The sequence below is a fragment of the Episyrphus balteatus genome, chromosome 2 (assembly GCF_945859705.1).
Source record: "Episyrphus balteatus chromosome 2, idEpiBalt1.1, whole genome shotgun sequence".
Taxonomy (NCBI): Eukaryota; Metazoa; Arthropoda; class Insecta; order Diptera; family Syrphidae; genus Episyrphus; species Episyrphus balteatus.
This window is the reverse complement of record NC_079135.1, coordinates 108,852,213-108,873,278: the sequence shown is the minus strand read 5'-3', so window position 1 is coordinate 108,873,278 and position 21,066 is coordinate 108,852,213. Positions and strand designations below refer to the sequence as shown.

The 21,066-nt window shown below is 31.6% G+C and overlaps 1 protein-coding gene across 2 annotated transcripts in view; it reads left to right on the top strand.

The window, feature by feature from the left end:
• The first annotated feature begins 6,030 nt into the window (after positions 1-6,030).
• LOC129912160 (acetylcholine receptor subunit alpha-like) overlaps positions 6,031-21,066 on the top strand; it is a 229,684-nt gene continuing 214,648 nt past the window's right edge. For both annotated transcript variants that reach the window (XM_055990294.1, XM_055990293.1), the window contains exon 1: positions 6,031-7,398. The gene's annotated coding sequence lies outside the window, so the exon portion shown is untranslated. The remainder of the gene's footprint in view (positions 7,399-21,066) is intronic.

The following is a 21,066-nucleotide window of genomic DNA, read 5'->3' as shown; positions in this document are numbered from 1 at the left end:
GTAGGGCATTTCAAATGCCCCACGTGGGTCATTTCAAATGCCCCACGTGGGTCATTTCCAAATGCCCCATGTGGGTCATTTCCAAATGCCCCATGTGGGTCATTTCCAAATGCCCCACGTGGGTCATTTCAAAAATGCCCCATGTAGGGCATTTCAAATGCCCCACGTGGGTCATTTCAAATGCCCCACGTGGGTCATTTCCAAATGCCCCATGTGGGTCATTTCCAAATGCCCCACGTGGGTCATTTCAAAAATGCCCCATGTAGGGCATTTCAAATGCCCCACGTGGGTCATTTCAAATGCCCCACGTGGGTCATTTCCAAATGCCCCACGTGGGTCATTTCCAAATGCCCCATGTGGGTCATTTCCAAATGCCCCATGTGGGGCATTTCAAATGCCCCATGTGGGGCATTTCAAATGCCCCACGTGGGTCATTTCCAAATGCCCCATGTGGGTCATTTCCAAATGCCCCAAGTGGGTCATTTCCAAATGCCCCATGTGGGGCATTTCAAATGCCCCACGTGCTTCATTTCCAAATGCCCCACGTGGGTCATTTCCAAATGCCCCACGTGGGTCATTTCCAAATGCCCCATGTGGGGCATTTCAAATGCCCCACGTTTGTCATTTCAAATGCCCCACGTGGGTCATTTCAAATGCCCCACGTGTTTCCAAATGCCCCACGTGGGTCATTTCCAAATGCCCCATGTGGGTCATTTCCAAATGCCCCAAGTGGGTCATTTCCAAATGCCCCATGTGGGGCATTTCCAAATGCCCCACGTGGGTCATTTCAAAAATGCCCCATGTAGGGCATTTCAAATGCCCCACGTGGGTCATTTCAAATGCCCCACGTGGGTCATTTCCAAATGCCCCATGTGGGGCATTTCCAAATGCCCCACGTGGGTCATTTCAAAAATGCCCCATGTAGGGCATTTCAAATGCCCCACGTGGGTCATTTCAAATGCCCCACGTGGGTCATTTCCAAATGCCCCATGTGGGTCATTTCCAAATGCCCCATGTGGGTCATTTCCAAATGCCCCATGTGGGGCATTTCAAATGCCCCACGTGGGTCATTTCCAAATGCCCCATGTGGGTCATTTCCAAATGCCCCAAGTGGGTCATTTCCAAATGCCCCATGTGGGGCATTTCAAATGCCCCACGTGCTTCATTTCCAAATGCCCCACGTGGGTCATTTCCAAATGCCCCATGTGGGGCATTTCAAATGCCCCACGTTTGTCATTTCAAATGCCCCACGTGGGTCATTTCAAATGCCCCACGTGTTTCCAAATGCCCCACGTGGGTCATTTCCAAATGCCCCATGTGGGTCATTTCCAAATGCCCCACGTGGGTCATTTCCAAATGCCCCATGTGGGGCATTTCAAATGCCCCACGTGTGTCATTTCAAATGCCCCACGTGTGTCATTTCAAATGCCCCACGTGTTTCCAAATGCCCCACGTGGGTCATTTCCAAATGCCCCATGTGGGTCATTTCCAAATGCCCCATGTGGGGCATTTCAAATGCCATACGTGGGTCATTTCCAAATGCCCCACGTGGGTCATTTCCAAATGCCCCACGTGGGTCATTTCCAAATGCCCCATGTGGGGCATTTCAAATGCCCCACGTGGGTCATTTCAAATGCCCCACGTGGGTCATTTCAAATGCCCCACGTGGGTCATTTCAAATGCCCCACGTGTTTCCAAATGCCCCACGTGGGTCATTTCCAAATGCCCCATGTGGGTCGTTTCCAAATGCCCCACGTATGGCATTTCAAATGCCCCACGTGGGTCATTTCAAATGCCCCACGTGGGTCATTTCCAAATGCCCCACGTGGGTCATTTCCAAATGCCTAACGTGGGTCATTTCCAAATGCCCCATGTGGGGCATTTCAAATGCCCCACGTGGGTCATTTCCAAATGCCCCACGTGGGTCATTTCCAAATGCCCCATGTGGGTCATTTCCAAATGCCCCACGTGGGTCATTTCCAAATGCCCCATGTAGGGCATTTCAAATGCCCCACGTGGGTCATTTCCAAATGCCCCATGTGGGGCATTTCAAATGCCCCACGTGGGTCATTTCCAAATGCCCCACGTAGGTCATTTCCAAATGCCCCACGTGGGTCATTTCCAAATGCCCCACGTGGGTCATTTCCAAATGCCCCACGTGTGTCATTTCCAAATGCCCCACGTGGGTCATTTCCAAATGCCCCACGTGGGTCATTTCCAAATGCCTCACGTGGGTCATTTCCAAATGCCCCACGTGGGTCATTTCCAGATGCCCCACGTGGGTCATTTCCAAATGACCCACGTGGGTCATTTCCAAATGCCCCACGTGGGTCATTTCCAAATGCCCCACGTGGGTCATTTCCAAATGCCCCATGTGGGGCATTTCAAATGCCCGACGTGGTTCATTCCTCGGCTGACCGCGCAGCCGGCCGCGAGGTGTTCCTATCGTTAAGTTTTTGCACCTACGACATATGTATTTCTCAAGTAGCACAAAAGTCTAAAATACACCAAAATATTTGGTGTATTTTTTGCACTTTCGTGATATACATTTTTAATATAAAAAATACACTATTTGCTCGTATATAATAAACTCCAGTGGTTAAAAAAATATAGGTACTGATTTTTGGTATATAAATGGCGCTAGTGGTATATTAAATGATCTGGTTTTTGGTGAAAATTATCCCTTTGAAATTGAAAAATACACAATAAATCTATGGATTAAATACACCATTTAAATTATTCTGATTTAAAATTTGAGCCAAAGTTTATTTTTTTCCTCAAACAGTTTGATGAATTCTAATTCACACCATTTCTTATGAAATAAATGAAAATGAATTTTCATTCACTTTCATAATATTGCCATAAGAAACTAATGGTTAAATATGAATTTGTTTGCCAAATTTTAAAACGAAACACATTCTGTCTACTAATTTTAGATACTACCCCCTCTAAAAATCGAGCGCCTCAAAAATGTCAGTGAATTAATGATTTCTTTTTTCGATTTTAAAGATCAGTTTTTTCAAAAATTATAATTTTTTTGTTGTTTTTACATTTTTTAGAAGAGTTCTTTTATAATATAATATACCGAATCGAAAAACCAAGAATGCGGGATAATTAGGTCGATAAATATACTATTATAGTAAAATAATTAATCGCTGTCTTCTTTTTTTAAATGGCGGCCATTGAAAAATATGTCTTCTCCCACTTTTGCATTCTGGTGAATTTTATGTCCACAGGGTGTACTTCCTACACCAAAGAGAGTGTACAAAATATACCGTTTTGGTTGATTTCAGAATCGAATAATTTTATGCACTATTAATGGTAGGTATATTATAAAAACAACTGAATATAGGTTTATTTTTTGCACTGAATCTTAAAAAAATGTTTAAATTTTACAGAAATGACAGTGGTATAATTTGTATACCAATAATTTTGAGAAATACACCATATTTTTTCAATTTCCTCAATTTTACGCCAAAATTAATGAATTTACACCAATTTATACACCAGTGTGCTACTTGAGTTCAAATCGAAGAAAATGTAATCTTCCATGTTGGAAATTTTCTTTATTGTGGTTTTGTTCATAAGAATTTCTTTGATTTTCAACAAGTTCGGAACTGCTTTTCAAAATAAATAAATTGGTTCACTAGGGTGTATACGTACTATTTTTGTTTTCTTATGATGCAGAAAAGAAAAAAATTTAAATAATTTTTTTTTCAATTTTCGAATATGCTCAAAAACTGTAGACTACCACCTTTTCCATATAAAATGCACTGAACTGCATAAAATAGTACATCTTTTAATAATTTTGCACAATACTTAGAAATATTTATTAATCAAAATTTAAAAATTAAATTAAATTTCAACTAAATTGAGATGCATAACGAAATCACTTTTACTCTTCTTTCCAAAGTAAACAAACAAAAAAAAAAAAAACCATTAAAAAAAACTCTCTCAGTTTCTTATGCCAACATTAAACATTGAAACTTTCAATAAATGTCTGCCAAAGTCTTGAACTTCCTTGAAAATTCTCATGAAGTAAATCAACTTGCACTTTTTTTTTTCTTACTCTTCCAATGTTTTCTTCATTTTTTTCTTTCATCTAAAAAAGGAGAAGAAAAAATTTCCTCATACGTTTTCCATTTCAGAAAATTTATTACAATATTAAGAAAACCCCAAAACATTGCACCACAGAGCAGTAAGCACTTATTATTATAACCTACCCCCTCACAAAACGGTGTGTGGCGCTATACATTCCTTAAGTAAAATATCTCTAACCTAAGACCTTATATACACGCCACAACACACACCCAGCATGCGAAATGAATTATGCCATCATTTACAACAAACAGAACCAACCCCATCAAACAAAAAAAAAGGCAAAAAAAAAAAACTAAATAAACAAAAAATCGGTGCCTGCACATCCTTACGCTTCTGTTAACAAAAAAAAAAAAAATTATGAACAACAAAAAAATCAAAATAAGGTCAGCCTCTATTGTTTGACTCGAAAATAATGAAACAAAATAAAAACAAAAAAAATCATTCTTTTTTTTTTGCGCGCCCTCTTCACAGAAAAGTAACAAAAGAATCCTTCCAGCCAATTTAAGCCACCAGCGATAGTAAATCTTAAACAAAAAAAAAAGCTAAAACAAAAAAAGAATGCAAAAGGAACCATATCTTAACCCAAACACACAAATCCACACACAAAATTTTGTACCCAAAAATGAAAAATTTCCTTTCCACAAAAAAAAAAAAAAAAAAAAAAAAATAAATATTATTTGTAGGGTAGTATGTCCTGCGCGAAATCTGCCAGCCAATTCTTCTTTCTTCTTAGCTAAAATATTTTTCTCTCTCTTATTCAAAAATTCCCTTTTAACTTGCACATCGCACTTCGCACACACATAATAAATAAATAAATAAAAAAATATATTATGTGTGCAGCGCGCTATTGTAGTTAAAATATCTCTTCTCTATTGTTCTTTGAGTTGGTAGCAGCAGCGGTAGCAAGCAGTAGTAGGTATATCCTTTTTTCGGTTGGGGTTGATTCTGGCCAAAAAAGGATAAAAACAAATCTTTTTAGCAAACCAGCGACAGCTTTAATGTGTCACAACAAAATCCTTGTGACCTAGAGACCTACACAAAAGAGCTTATACACACATACACAAGGATATACAAGGATAACACACATATACAAATAAATTCTCAAAAAGCTTTTTTCTAAAACCTATAACTTTCTCTTAAAGCCAATTTCCCTGCATAGAAGAAAATCTCTTTTGACTAAGGTCCTTTTTGGAGAGAGAAAGTCTATCACACGTGAAAGGATATTTTTTGTTATCCTTGAAAATCAGCTTCATAGTGTATCCGAGAGACTCATCTGAAATTTCTCTTCAACATTTTTCTCTCACCAAAAAAAAGGAACAAAATTTCATCCAAAAAACATCCTTTCTGTGATGCAGGTCCTGTGCGATGAAGAATTTCTATCGTTAGTACGTAACAGGACATACCTTAAGGCGCACGAATCCTATCGCGGTCGGGTTATTTCTCTGTCTGATTTCAGTCCCTATTTAAAAAAAAAAATATATAAAAAAAATTAAATCACTTATATCCTTTGCACATACTCTTCCCAAAAAAAATAGAAAAAAATACACAAGGATAATAGAATTCAACCTAAATATTTTGGGAGTAACGACATCGCACGGTGATTTCGAAAAAAATAACGAAGTGTAACTCCCAATTGAGTCGTTAAGGTTAATTTAATTTTTTTCCCGTTCAAACCCATCAACGTGTTCAAAAAAAAAATAGCCATTATCCTTGTTAAATAAAAATAATAAAAAAAAAACATGAAGATGGGTAAAATGTTATCATCCCGTAAGCTTATGTAAGATGACATCGTTCGAAGTTGACATCAATTCGGATACTAGAGTGCTTCTCTGTAAAGAATAGAGTATCGAATCTGAGACAAGGGCGAGGGCGTTACAAAAACAAAAAAACAACTTCAACCAACCAACAATAAAAATAAAGGACAAAAGCAAAAAAAAAAAAAAATATTATCAAGGCATTAAAGGATGTCAATTTCGGTCACCTTAAATGTTATATTGTTGTTATCAGTGTCCTTATAATAAAATAAATTATTCATGAAAATATCTTGATCCTGAGGCAGCAGGCAAGAGAGAGAGAATATATAAAAAAAAAAGGATACACGTGAGCTTATGTGTGGTGTTTGTTTGTTTTTTTTTTCTTCCTTCGTGATTCTTGTCGAGGACGACGACGGATGTATGTAGTTTGTGTTGGAATGTGCGAACATAAAAATTCGTTCAATTATAGTTGCTACGCGTGTTGTATTTAAAGTGTTTAAGATCCTTAGAACCAACTAAGTGTTTATCCTTTATAGTTTTTTCGTCGTGTGGTCGTGTTTTTTTTTTTCTCGTGAATATTTCCTTCGAGTGGTCCTTTTTGTTAAAGGATTCTTACGTGTCCCCAGATAAAAGAAAAAAAAAAAAAATGAACATATGCTCTAAATCGGGATGCACTAATGGCAAAATGATGTTAAACTAAAATATCCTGAATGAATTATTATGACTGCGTTGTTGTCCCTTGAGTAATATTTTCTCATTCCGTAGACAGGACGAATATCAAAAAAAAAAAAATTTGAAAATTTAATTTAAATTCAAATAAATTCTACATTTTTATGTAAATTTTCTTCACAAAAAAAAAAGAGAAAAACAAATTAAAATTAAAAACTTCAAGGATAATTTTATGCAATTTTTTTTTTGTCGAATATATACTCTTCTCATATTTATGCTGTTTGCTGCTATTATAAGGATGTTGAAATATTTAAATTTTGTTTGTGAATGAAGCAAAACGAAAAATAAAAAAAAAACATGCTCCAAATGAATGTATGCTCATTGTGTGGTGGGGTTGGATTCAAGAGTGCATATCCTTGTTGATGGGGTTTTTTAATATTATGCATAAACTAAACGTCATTGGTGCATGAATTTTTATTCAAATTTAATATAAAAATATATATTTGGATTTCAACAAAAAAAATTAAAAAAAAAACACATCTCTGTCTGTGTCTCTTTTTTTTCTGTGTATTTCCTTGGAGATTAATATGTATGAACTGATAGTTTTTTTTTTTTATAAGTGTACGATGGATGAAGTAGACACAAAATAAATTAATCATTTTCGATGTTGTTGTTTTGAAAATAAAAAAAAACTTCAGGTGTAAAAATGGAAATTCTTTTTGGAGACCAATAAATTACATTCAAAGTGTGTTAAAAAAAAAAAAATTAAATGAAATTAAATAAAAATGTGTAAATACAGATTTTGGTGTGAAATTTAGGGGTGTTCTATTTCATATGGATAAAAAAAGGATAAATCATCCTGGAATTTAAAGAGGTAAGTTTTAATTCATACCTTCTTTGAAAGAGCAAATAAACATATCATAAAGTCTGCAGCGATTGGTAGAAAGAACATTTATAACAAATAATTATTTTGAAAAGGTCCTTTAAAAAACATGCACAATTCTAATACTGATTATTTTCAGTATTTTGGAAGGGTTCCAGTGCAAAACAAACAAAAGTACTCAAATTAAATCTAAAAACAACAAACATAACTTTTGCCGTGATGACAGGCACATGATGGTTGCTCTACGCTTTCTCACAGAACCATTCAAATAGTATTGCAAAATACAATTTGTATGTCAGATGATACCCAGTATTTAATACTATGCTAACAAATATAAATGCTATCTATTCTTAAAAAGTTTCTTTGTGATAGAATTTTTAAATTTAAAAATATTCTTTCTTTTATAATAGAAAAATAAAATGCACTACTGGGGTCGCACGTACTGGCTCTTGCTGTTCAAAGCACTTTTATGTTAGTTTACTTGTAGATTATAAGAGCTGCCTCTATATAAATTTTTAAGAAATTTGGTTTATGTATTTTGTTAAATAAATTTTTTTTTGTCATTTGACATTTTTGAGAAAAACTTAAAATGCAGTTCTACTACAACATAACGTAGGTATGCAAAAATTAATCAAAAAAGCTAGAGCTGTTTTCGAGAAAATTGCAATAACTAATTAAAGATTTAGGGGAAGAGCCGACATGAGTGATTTAAAAAAACTAAAATACCATATTTAAATTATCCGTATTTTTAGAGAAAAAATAAAAACCCAGTTTTGTTAGAACTTTGTACAGCATTATGTATGTTAAATCTAATCAAAATCGTTAGAGCCATTTTTGAGAAAATTGAAATAATTCGAAAATTTTTTGACACGAAACCAATACTTGCCCTTTTGAGCAAGTAAAAATTATAGTTACAAAAATCATGTGAAGGACAGACAAAACTAATTTTTACACTTGAATTATACTTTTACTTTTTATACTTTACTTACTTACTTACTTTTTACAGTTCAAGTTTTCATACACTGAGGGAAAAACTGCAATGTGAAATGTAATATGTTCAACGTTGATTTAATGTTGGAAAAACTAACATGAAATATCTTTAAATTAAAATTGAAACAACTTAAGAATTTTTTTTAATTTTGTCGGACTTCAGCTTTTGTAGCATTTTATCACTTTAATTTCCAACAGTGAGATAGCACAGTGGTAAAGCATTCGCCTAGTGACCCAAGAGTTGTAGGTTCGATCCCCAGCGGCTGCCAATTTTTTCTTTTTTTTAAATATATTGATGCTTTTTTTCAAAGTTGAAACAACTTTGATTTAAAAATGTTTTATAACGGCAAACCACGATGTTCTTTGATTTTAAAATTTTCGTCTTCAACGCAAAATCATTCCGAAAAATAGTTGAATCAACGTGGTTTTCGTTGATTTTAAGTTGTTTTTTCCCTCAGTGTAGGGATAATTTTATATTCAAAATTTTATATTTAAAACACTTCTTTACCTTTTTTGACAAAATACTTTACTAGCTTGGTAAGTGAACTTTTAAAATAAAAATAAGAAAAAAAAATTTTTAAATATGAATAAATTTTAAATTATTAAATATTTTAAATCGCCCTGCAACATTTTGTAATGTCTCAGGGATTCCACTTCAATTTATAATTGTCAGCGCAGAAACGTAGAAAATGTTGTGCCATTGTTTAGAAATTCTAAATACAATTATTTAATTTTGTAAGTTAATCTAAAACTCTATTAGCTTCATGTCGTTAGTAAAGGCTTAACTATTCCATATGTTTATTTAAATAATACATATTACTAAAAAATAAAAAAAAAAAAAATAAAAAAAAAAAATAAAAAAATATATGAATGACTTCTAAATTCCAAAATCTTATTTCCGATCAAATTTTCTCAGTAATTCATACTATTTACTTTCCAAAAAACAAAACACAAAGCGCCTTTAAATTAGTACAAATTAATAGTTTTTTTTATTTAATATTTTTCAATAATTTGGAATGAGAAACAGATAAAAAATTGAAATGATAATGTCAAAAAACATTCATAATAAAAAAATATTGTTTCGATATTTTCATTAGATATCATAAACACATTTTTCCAGAAAAAAAAATATTCATTAAAATGTAGATCCTTTTTCTTAAAAGTAAATTTAATTTTGTTTAAGAACTTAACATTTATGTAATTTAAAAAAAAACTTCTGAAGACCCCAAATTGCCCCCAAAAACCACCACCTAAGGAGTTTAGAGTAAATCAACCAAACCTTATTTTGTTTCCTGCAAAGAAATCCTCCTTTAAATAAAACTTTTCTAAAGGATTTTTGTATGCTGATTCCGAATCCGAAGTCAGAATTGACCTAGAACGTCATGTTTTTTTAGATATTTCCTTTAGAAAATCTCAAAAACCCATTTTTTTTTTGCTGTTTTCGATGAAATATTTTGGCATAATGTAATCTTTTTCAATTAAAATTGTTACGGAACTTATTTTTTTCTTTCAAATTCAGTTTCAATCTTCTCAATATATCTTTTCTTCTCTTAATTTAAGTAAGTTTAGTAGGTTTGGCATATCTTACCATTAAGAAACTGATCTCTAAAAATTAATATATCTTTCTCCCTAGAACAAAAGTATACTTTTCTAATAGACTTTAGTGTACTGATTTTTAATCCGAACTAAAAAATTTCGGTCAGCTCTGATTTTTGAGATATAGTAGTTTTTTTTGAGATTTTCTAAAAAAAAACTTGATTTTGTGATACTTTAACGCGAATATCTTGAAATCCTGACGTGATAGAATTTTTTTGACTTTGGATTCTAACTCAGCACATTAAAAACTATAAGAAAAGTATACTTTTGTTTCAAATCTGAAGCTTTACAAGAAAGTGTATCGAATGGTTTATTACAAATAAGATATTTCTAAATAGAAAAATAGTATATAAAATTACAAAACACGTACAAAATGGTGTGTTATGGTTTTCTTTACATATTTGACTTTTTAAATATAATGATCATTGATATTTTACATTCTCCTTAATTAAGGTGCTTTTGTTCATGTAGGATTTACTAAAAAGTGAAGGATTTCGAAATGTCTGCTTTTTTTGTCAATCATTAAAAAAAAAAAAAAAAAATGAGTAAACATGAATGTAAAAGAACATATTTGGTGTCAATCGATAGGTCATATCATGAAGAATAAGTCCTCCAAAGGAGAATGGTAATTTTTTCCCTGAGACCAATAACGATGAGTCATATGTCATTGGGAAGGTATTTTTGCGTAGATCAATTGTTTATATGGCGCCAAGACTCAATTCGCTGTCTGGAAAAAGTTATAGCCATAAATGTAGAACATAGTAAAAATAGGTAATAGACGGAGAGACGGCCGCCGAATTACTGAGATCATACGGATAAGGGATAAAATTGGTGTCAAATGAAAGATAAGTTGATAGAGAAAATGAAAAAAATAGGGTTACCGCTTTTAAAATGGTAACTTTTATGTGGCAACCCTATTTTAAAAGAAATAATGGTATATTACATATCTTTGTAGTATGATCAAATAAGAACATTTTTTTAATGCCAAACGAAAACTTAGATGGTGAAAAAATAAACAAAATAATATAAGAAATGTTGGCCTATAAATATGGCAACCCTATTAACGTTAACAAAAAAAAAAAAAAAAAAAAAAAAACAAATCAAAAAATATTTTTTGAACAACAAATTACAATTTTGTATCCACTGAAAGGCTCAACTCTATACCAATCTTTAGCTGACAAAAAGACGAGCAAGTACCTACTTGGCAACCTTACGCAAATGTTTAGAAACACAGAAAAACTATTACAAAAAGTATGGAATTTGAAAGAGTTGAAGGTAAGAAGATAACATATGATATCACACATTTTGGCTGTAAAGTATTTCTTAGGATTTCCGTAAGGTTCTCGAGTACTTGATCGTCTTTTTGTCAGCTAAAGATTGATATAGAGTTGAGCCTTTTAGTGGATACAAAATTGTAATCTGTTGTTCAAAAAATATTTTTTGATTTGTTTTTTTTTTTTTTGTTAACGTTAATAGCGTTGCCATATTTTTAGGCGGCCAACATTTCTTATATTATTTTGTTAATTTTTTCACTATCTAAGTTTTTGTTTGGCATTTGAAAAATGTTCTTATTTGATCATACTACAAAGATATTTAATATACCATTATTTCTTTTAAAATAGGGTTGCCACATAGAAGTTACCATTTTAAAAGCGGTAACCCTATTTTTTTCATTTTCTCTATCAACTTATCTTTCATTTGACACCAATTTTATCCCTTATCCGTATGATCTCAGTAATTCGGCGGTCGTCTCTCCGTCTATTACCTATTTTTACTATGTTCTACATTTATGGCTATAACTTTTTCCCCACAGCGAATTGAGTCTTGGCGCCATATAAACAATTGATCTACGCAAAAATACCTTTCCAATGACATATGACTCATCGTTATTGGTCTCAGGGCCAGCTCCCATACAAAAATTCCCATTGTCCTTTGAGATCAATGCGACAAATAGTTTTAATTTTATACAAGTTCAAATTAATCTAAAAGGGTGTTTTTTTAGAAACTACCCACACATTTTTCAAAAATCATTTTTACAAAAATGGTATCTGACAGAATTTTTCTGAAATCAGATTTAGATTTAGGAAAGTCTAATCTGTCATAATATCAAAAAAAAGTTTTGCAGACCAGTGTAATTCAAGAATCATAAAACCCAAATTTTTCGAATTCTTCATGTATGATTTTTATCGTAAATTTTCTATATTAAAAGTTTAAAAAGACCTCCTTATAGCTTGGTAAACTGATGTTATTATTTGATCATATATATACAAAATTCTGTACTAACGTTTCAAATCTAGCTTTTGTGGTCACGGTGGTGTATGCGTAACTTTTTTTTTTTCATAAATGTAACTCAAGTTAGCTCAACAGTTCATTTTTTTTATTAGTTTTCTTTTATCTACACAATTGTCAATTAAAGAAAGCAGTATCACCCAGTCGAATCACCTATCTTTGGGTTTTCTGATAACAACAGCATTAAAACAAATTAAGGAATTAAATTTTCATTTAACTTGTTTTTTATATAAAAATGTATTCAAAACACAATACTTTTAAATAATAGTTCTAAAAATTCGTAACAAAGCATAAATCATAAACTCTTCTTATGTTATGTTATTATTATTAACACGACCAATAACAAATTTTGAAACATTTTGAATTGAAATTATTTTTTCTTTTACCCTTTAAAGAATTTAAAATATACAAAAATATTTTTCAATCTTTATTTTATCATTGCCTTTGGCTCCAGCTGCCCTGTAAAAGGTTAACACTTCACTACTTCACCTCGTGTAAAATTATGAAATTTTTCTTTTTTTTTTAATTTCTATTGTTAAAGTTGTTATTTTTGCATAAATTATAAAGTTTTCTTCATACTATTACATCCTCTTAAATTTTTACAAAAATGTTAATTTATTGTTACTACAAGCTCTTTACTCACCACAATGGATATACCAAAACCGACAACATTAAAATAAAAAAAAAAAAAAAAATAACAAAACACAATAACAAAGGTGGATCCGCTTAAAATTTCATTTTAAAATAAAAAAAAAATTACACAAAAAAAAAAAAATAGTACTCATACACCCCATAATCCCTTGCGTAATTCCTTCACAAACTTTCCTTTAACTTTCGTCAAAGTTTTTAAAAATATATAAATTCCCTTCTCTCCCATTTTCATTTTTAATATACCTATCAAAAACGAAAAAAAAAAAAAAACAAGAAAATAACAACACTTAAATCCTTTTTCATGTTATGAAGGCAAAATAAGCAAAAAAAAAAAAACCTGGCTGTAAAGTTTCAACACAGGCACTTTGCAGAGAGTAGCATCACAATGTGTGTAGTCTTGAGCCCTGACCAGGACTAGACAAGACATAAGCATAAGGGAAACAAGAAATTACATCATCACAGTCAATTTCAATTACCAGGCAACTTTTTGTTTTGCATTGCAGAAATCCATATTCCTGTTTGATGGTGTGTATGTGTGTGTGATAGAAGGACTTCTTTTGTTCATCATAGTCACACACTACGTCCACATATATCCTATTTTCCTCGTCCATCCTAACGATGATGGTGATGTTTTTTTTTTCTAGCATTTTTTATGTGTTGAACTTTTGCTGTGATGTGCCATAACAAAACCACTTGCAAACAAAAACAAGGATACTAAGGATCTTATAGAGGTGAAGTCGTCGAATCAAAGGAGTTTTGCGAGAGAGAGAGAGAGTGTGTAATGGAGAACGTTACGGTAAAAATTGTGTCTTCTCAATACAGGAAATCGGAAATAACCTGAGCTAACAGTATTTCATGCGATGGTTGTTGTGTTATTTTGTGTCCTTGTTGGCGGGAGGGATGGCTGTTTTGCTGGCTAAAAGAGCTAAAAGCAAAGCAAACACACGACAGGATTCCATGTTGTCCTCCGTGGTTGTCATCTTATTTGGAAAAGTTTTGAAAAATTGTTTCTGTGCGGGAAAAGGGAATAAAAGAAAATTTATTGCACCAACAGAAATGGCTTGAAAAGTTTACATTAACAAAAAAATAGAAGAAAAAAAAATACTGAAACCAAACATCGGAACTTTTCACAATCGAATTGGCAACTGAGATGATATTTGAAGATATTTTTTTTTTGTTTTTTTGTGTTATTTTTGGGCATCTTGTTGGGAAATGGGAATTGTTTTCTTTTAAGGTTGTTATTTTTCTCGTTTTTTTTTTTTTGTTTTTATTTTTTTTTATTGCGTCTCCAAACACATTTGCAGAAGTCGGCACCTATTATTCTCTCGAGTATTCGCATTTGTAAAAAGGATCTTTATACAGAAATGTAGGAAGGACCTTTCTTTTTTATAGTTTTTGTTTTCTTCTGGTCTTTAACATTTTTTTTTTTTTTGTTGAAAATCTAGTAAAAACGGAAGAAAAAGAAAAAAAAAATGAGCGTGTGTGGGTGGAGTGTCGCATATTTTTATATGTGGAACGGAAAGTGCAACTTGACAGTGCCATTTCAATTTATATATGCGTTTTGGGTGGCCTTTGTTCTTTCTCGTAATAAATATTATGTCGACGGGAAGTAGATGTAAGGCCATTTGAAGTTTTTTTTTTTTTGTATTTTTTTTTGAGGAATTTTAAATAGTCGCAGTGAGATATGTAGCTTGTGGGAGACGGAAAAATTTATTTTAAAATTAAGTGGGTCGTCTAATAGATTCAAGACATATTTTAAGTTAAATTTATGTATTTTTGTAACATTTGGTATTTTCAAACACATTAGTGAAAATGAATTTGTACTGATGGTCATTAAATGTTTGTTGGTTGTTCTTCGATCGAAGTTAGAATTATTCATAAAATATTCAATATGATATGATAAAATAAGTTAAAATTTAGGAAAATAGAAAATTTATTGGCAAATTTTTTGACCTAAAATTATGAAAACACTGTGTATCAGAAAAAATAAGAACTTAATAAGCAGTTCTGAAATCAAATTATAACACATTTAAATTGACAAATTATTTGTCATGATAAAAATTGCCAAAGCTTAAAGACTTATTCGAAATATGGTAGGTACCTACATTTTTACAAAATTAAGATTTTTGACTTTTAAGGCTGAAAAACTCCGCCAAAATTCAACAATGTAGAATATTAAAATATGCTCAGCCAAAACAAGTTACCTTGTAGCTTTGGTATTACATCCTTATTTACAGGATCCAACTCAGGCCATTTTCGATAATATGATTGAATGAAGCTTAGTTCTTAGTTTTTCACTTTTATCAAAATATATACTACATACATAGGAAGAATAGGAAGAGCAAATCTCAAAGATTCATTGTGGTAACACAACGAACCAATCATGGTCTAACCTAACCTATATAGTTTGAATTTTATACAAAATAATAATTTTCAATTTAATTTAATTTTGAAAAAAAAAAAAACAACTAACCGGGAGTGGGACAAAGTTCTGACTTAAAAATTCTGTTTATCAAAATTCTGCTTTTCAAAACTCATCAATTTTTTTTTATATTAAATATTTAACATTAAATTTTTTTTATTTAATTCATTAAAAAAAAAGTTATAAACAAATTTATAAATTATGTAACTAATCAAATAGGCAGAAAATTTTGCAAATCTTGCTAAATAAGTGAAAGAATGATTTTAAACAAATTCTGTAAAAATTTAAAAAAAAAGTTTTAGTTTTAATTTCTTGTTAAATAAAAACAAATCAAAGCAACATCTTTAAAATTAATATAACAGAATTTTGACAATCGAATTTTGACAATCGAATTTTGACCGTGGTAAAATGTTTGCCCTCTTATCCATTTTTATTTTTTTTCGTTGGCTTACATGAATTTCACGCACCTAAATTTTTCATTTTATATTCTTAAAACCTAATAAAAAAAATAATTTACTTTTTCATCTAAAATAATAATCTGAGTATAATTGTTAATTAAAAATATAAAAACATTTCTATAAGTTTTGAAATAAAATTGCGTATTTTGTTTTTAAATAAATTGGTTGAAATTTTAATGCAAGCGATTTTCGTTCAAGAAATACAGCAAAATTAAACAAAATGTATGAAAGTTTTTCATTAATAAATAAACTTTAAGTTTAAGAGCGTCAGGTTGCGAAAAATTAAAAGTGTATGCAAGAAACTTAAAAAAAAAAAAAATGTGTGCAATTCACACGTGGTTGAAATAAAACCTTAAAAATCATTTAAAAAATCGAAAAAATATAACTTTTTTTATATGACAACCTACAATAAATTTTATAATATCTGAAAGCTTATTGTTTCAACTCAAAATATTTATATCGACCATGTCTATACAACATCTACAAAAAGAACTAGAATTTTTAACCCAATTAGTTTTCATAAAAAAAGCAAAACAATCAATCTCTTTTCTCTTCTAACCCCATTAAATCCATTTTTTAAAAGCCAACCTACAGTAAATTTTATATCATTATTATTTCACCTTTTATATGACGCTTCAATAATATTTCTGACATGCCTACAAAAAAAGTAAGAATTTTTTTAAGCCAACCATGTCGAAATTTCAAACTGAGATTTCGGTACTTCCTCTACTGCTGGCTGGTCATCGGCAACAAATCTTCACAGGTGTTTTGAGGTATTTTTCAAGTTTTTCAATTAATGATTATATAACTTGTAGAGCACGTACCTTAATGTGTGATATATTAAATAAAATAAAAGGTAATATTATCAGCATGCGTATTAAAGTTAAATAAATTTGTTATGTGCTCTAGATCAAAAGATATAACGTTTTTAGAAAAAGAACATTTTTTCACCGTTATCTCAGAATTTTGAATATGAAATTAATTGAAATTTTGCACAATCATAACTTATTTAATTACCTATCTACTGTATATATTTTATTTATCTATTTATTGAAACAAAAAAGTTATGATCAATTGATTTTTCGTGTCGCTTTTTCGTTTCATCTTGTTTCAAATCACTACGATACTAAAGAAGTTTTCACTTCAAAAAACACGTTACAAAACACTTTTCCAGTCGTCTTTAAATATATGTCTGTTATTTGTATATTTTTTATCAAGGATTTAGAAGCTGTGCTTCCTGTTACATTTTCAACGATTACCCTAAGCTACAATCTTTAGAAAAATTTAATATTTGAGGTACTCCTTTCGGGCAACGGCCAATACACAAATAAACAAACGACTGGCATCCATAACCATGATTGGAACTACGAGTACGTTCAATTAAAATATTTTTAAGCACTACTATAGTTTTAAGAGTATTTTAATATTAGAAAAAAATATTACTCATACGCCCGAGTGAACACATTTTGTTCTTGTTCCGTTGACTGTTTGATCTAAAATTAGACAAAAACTCTACAACTTCAATTCTTCCCGCCTTTGAATTATTATATGTCTGAGGTGAACTGAGTGCAGGTTTTGTTGCAGGAAATGTTAGGCCAGCCTTTACTTTTCGATTGTGCAAAAATGTCGCATGAGTTTCCCTGGTGTCAGAAAACTTGGACCACTTACAATACAATTTTTTAAGTTACCAGACAATTATTTCTACTCACCAAATAATACGCGCAAGTAAGACTTGTTTCTGTACAGTCAAGTTAAGCGAAATAAATATTAATGAACTAAGTTTTTTTTTTGTTCAAGAAATTTGGGCTGGGAAATATAAGCGTAGAAAATGGCCAATAACATAATATCAATAACAGCCAGTATTTGGATAACAAAGGTCACAAGATTTAATATTTTAACTAATAAAAGAAAAAATTCTAGGGACTTATCACTAATTGGTGTTTCAATTTTAGCAAAAAAAAAAGTTACTCATACGCCACAGTGTCCACCAAAGTTTTAAAAGTTGGTAGGCGCTGTGTTAGTTTTGACATATCAACACTACTCTTATTCAAAATCAAACTTCTCAAACAAAATCGGTAAAACGTGAATGTGAACTGAGAGTGGTGAACTGTAAGATAATATGGTTTTTTTTTGTAATTAAATTCTAATTACATACGACCTACAAAGTTTAATTTGACTTATCGTGTTTTTATTCATAAGAAGTATAAATTATGAAGCTTTCTCATAACTTACATTAGTTAACTGATTGTTAGCTACCCTTCCATTAAATATATGCTCTTAAATTTTATCTAAGCCATGGATTATACAAATGTTTATTGTTCCATTAAAAGTAAGCCTTTTCCAGTATACTTTATTGTAATCTCGGATTAATGTGAGTGCTTCGCTCTTAAAACACAAGTTTATAACAATAATAATTGTTTCGCTTCATGCGATTTTATTCTTGTATAAACAAAAAAAAAAAAAAACCACTGCTTCATCACGAACAAACTCGAACACAACTCACCTTCCATGTCGTTCACCTGGGATAATAAACTGTGTGTGGATAAAACTTTCTGTAGTCAATCGCGTGACAACATCTTTTTGTTAAAATCCTGAAAGCCTTTTTTTGTTTTGTTCTGTTTACGTTGAAGAAACAAAAGATGAAGTGGCGTTAAAACAAAAACTTCCTCCACGTCAAAAAAGAAAAAAAAAACCTTCATAATGTGAAGAGGGCCTTCACAAAGTATACTCTCGCACAATAGATTGGACAGTCATCATCACTGCACAACACAAACACAGAGAACTTTAAACTGAAAATTGTTGGTTATCCTGTATCTGATTGCATGCATCCTGGTTGCTGCTGATGGTGCATGTGTCAGATGACTTAACGAAATTCACGCATTTTTTGCCATCACACAATGGCGAAGAGATTACTTCTTCAACTTACTAATTCACACAGGCAAACGATTATGATTTGCCTCGTCCTTCCTCCTCATTCGTCCTGAATTCTTGTTCTTCAATTAAGTTTAACCATTTTTGGGATGCCAGGACTTCACAGCCTGATGGGCAACCACTCTAGGACCTAAAGTAAAGTTATCAAATTTGTGTTGAGAATTATTTCCATGTCAACCACATTGAGTGCGGGTTTCCTTTCCTGATGCAATGAATGTGAGAAACTGGCATTTGTGTGTGTGTGTGTGTGTGAGAATATTTTGGTCTTTCACACGCAAATTTCAAGTCAACGAGTCCTTTGTGCATGCAAATGCAATCGAGCAAAAGTAATTACAACTACACGAACATGAATATTCTAAACCTAAAACAGAGAGAGAGACAGGGAGTGAATTAGCACGAACGGATGGTTAGATGAATAGATGAAGCTTGGACGGCCGGAAGTATGATGGCTTGGTGAAGGGATGGTGAGAGGAGCAGCGGCCATTGGCTTACCGATTGAAGGGTATTAATTTTGATTGCTGTGGTAATGGTAGTAGTGGTTTAAGCTTGCTGCAACGTTAGGCACCATCATGATGAGGAAAAATTGTTGTGAGACCAAAAAACCAACAAAAAAAATGACGCTAGTTAATTTTCTCTCTGTGTGACACGAGAATATAAACACTTTTTTGTGTAACCAGGATTACTATGGTGCAAGAGTGAGAGATTTTAAGCTCTGCAGAGGTAAGGCTTGCGTGTGCTTAGATGCATTGACGTGAGATTACTGACACTTTTCTACCTTTTCAAGTATATCAAGTGGAGTGTTATTTCTGCAAAATAGAAGATAATATTATAAATTGAGGGATTGACGGATGGGCTTTGACAGGATGAAAAACATGTGTTTCGTGTTCAAAGTGTGAAAGTCCTCACTGATACCTTTCGTGATAATCTCTTACACTATGTTATTTTAAATTAAGTTGGATATATTTCAATAAGAAAAAAAAGCTTTAGAGTCTTGATCCAGAGTGTACAGAAATGAGTTCGTGGAAAATTAGAGGTATCTAAGCTTGAACTTGCTGATCTAAAAAAAAAACTGTTTTTTTAACTAATTGATAGGGGCCTGTGAAATTAATTAAAATAAAATAGGACAAAAGATTAAAATGAAGTACCTACCTATTGAAATATTCCCGCAAACGAGTTTTATTTTTTATTTTCGAAAATCCATAGTCATGTTAGGTATTGTTTCAAAAAATTCAAAAACAGTCAAAAAAAATTTTTTTTTTTAATTTCCTCATGATAATACATATCTCAAAAACGTGATTTGATAGAAAAGTGATGGAGATATCAGTAGTTAACCAAAAACCTTTGGGAAAGTATATTTTGATTTCTGCTATAAAAATTTTTTTTGATGTTTTGCAGTCCGATATTTATACTATTAAAATTTTCTATTGGATACTACGTAAATACATAAAAATGTATCCATAAAAAGAAATGCCTATCTCAAAAACCTTACCAATTTTTTTAAAAGTTGGATGTCATTTTTGAATTCATAGCACTAGAATCGATGTGTAAGGTAGGGGGCCAAATAAGGCCCACCTAACAGATTTTTCTTAATATCTGCTAGATTTTTAAGAATATCCGAGTAACCTAAAAAGATTATTAATCTTTGTCTTTTTATCTACATGAAATCATAGATTTTATTGTTTTTCAGTATTAAAAAAAACTTACGTTGATCTTAATAAGGCCCACTCAATTTTCTTAAGAATTAAGCAAAAAACAACGTTTTTAAAGTAAAAACAAAAACAAAACAATGTGGGTTAATATCATTTTGTTTTAAATTTATTTTATAGGGAAATATAAGAAGTAGTCTCTTCAGTTCAACATACAAATAAACAAAACAATTAATTTTAACAAAATAAAAAAAAAAAAAAAACATTAACAAAAAACTTTAAAATTCATTTCTTTAAAAACAATATTAAACGAAAATATTGTTGTTCACAAAAATGCGAGTATCACAAAAAAATTAGGTATTACTTGCGATATAGGTACTATAGGGCAAGTTTAGGATTCGTAAAAAAAATCGAACTCGAGATAACAATTTTACATGACATTACGATGATGGAGAATGCCAAAAAAGTGGGTCCGGCAATTCTGTCTGTCTGTCTGTCTGTCTGTCTGTCTGTCCGTCTGTCTCTATCTGGAGCTGCAGCCTAAACGAGTGAAGTGATTTTCTTCAAACTTGGTAGTTAGCAGTTTTTGGTGATTCCCTAGAGGGGAAATTGAAATTTTTTTTTTATGACCAAAACTAACGGTACCTGCCATATAACGGAAATAGAAAAGTTAATT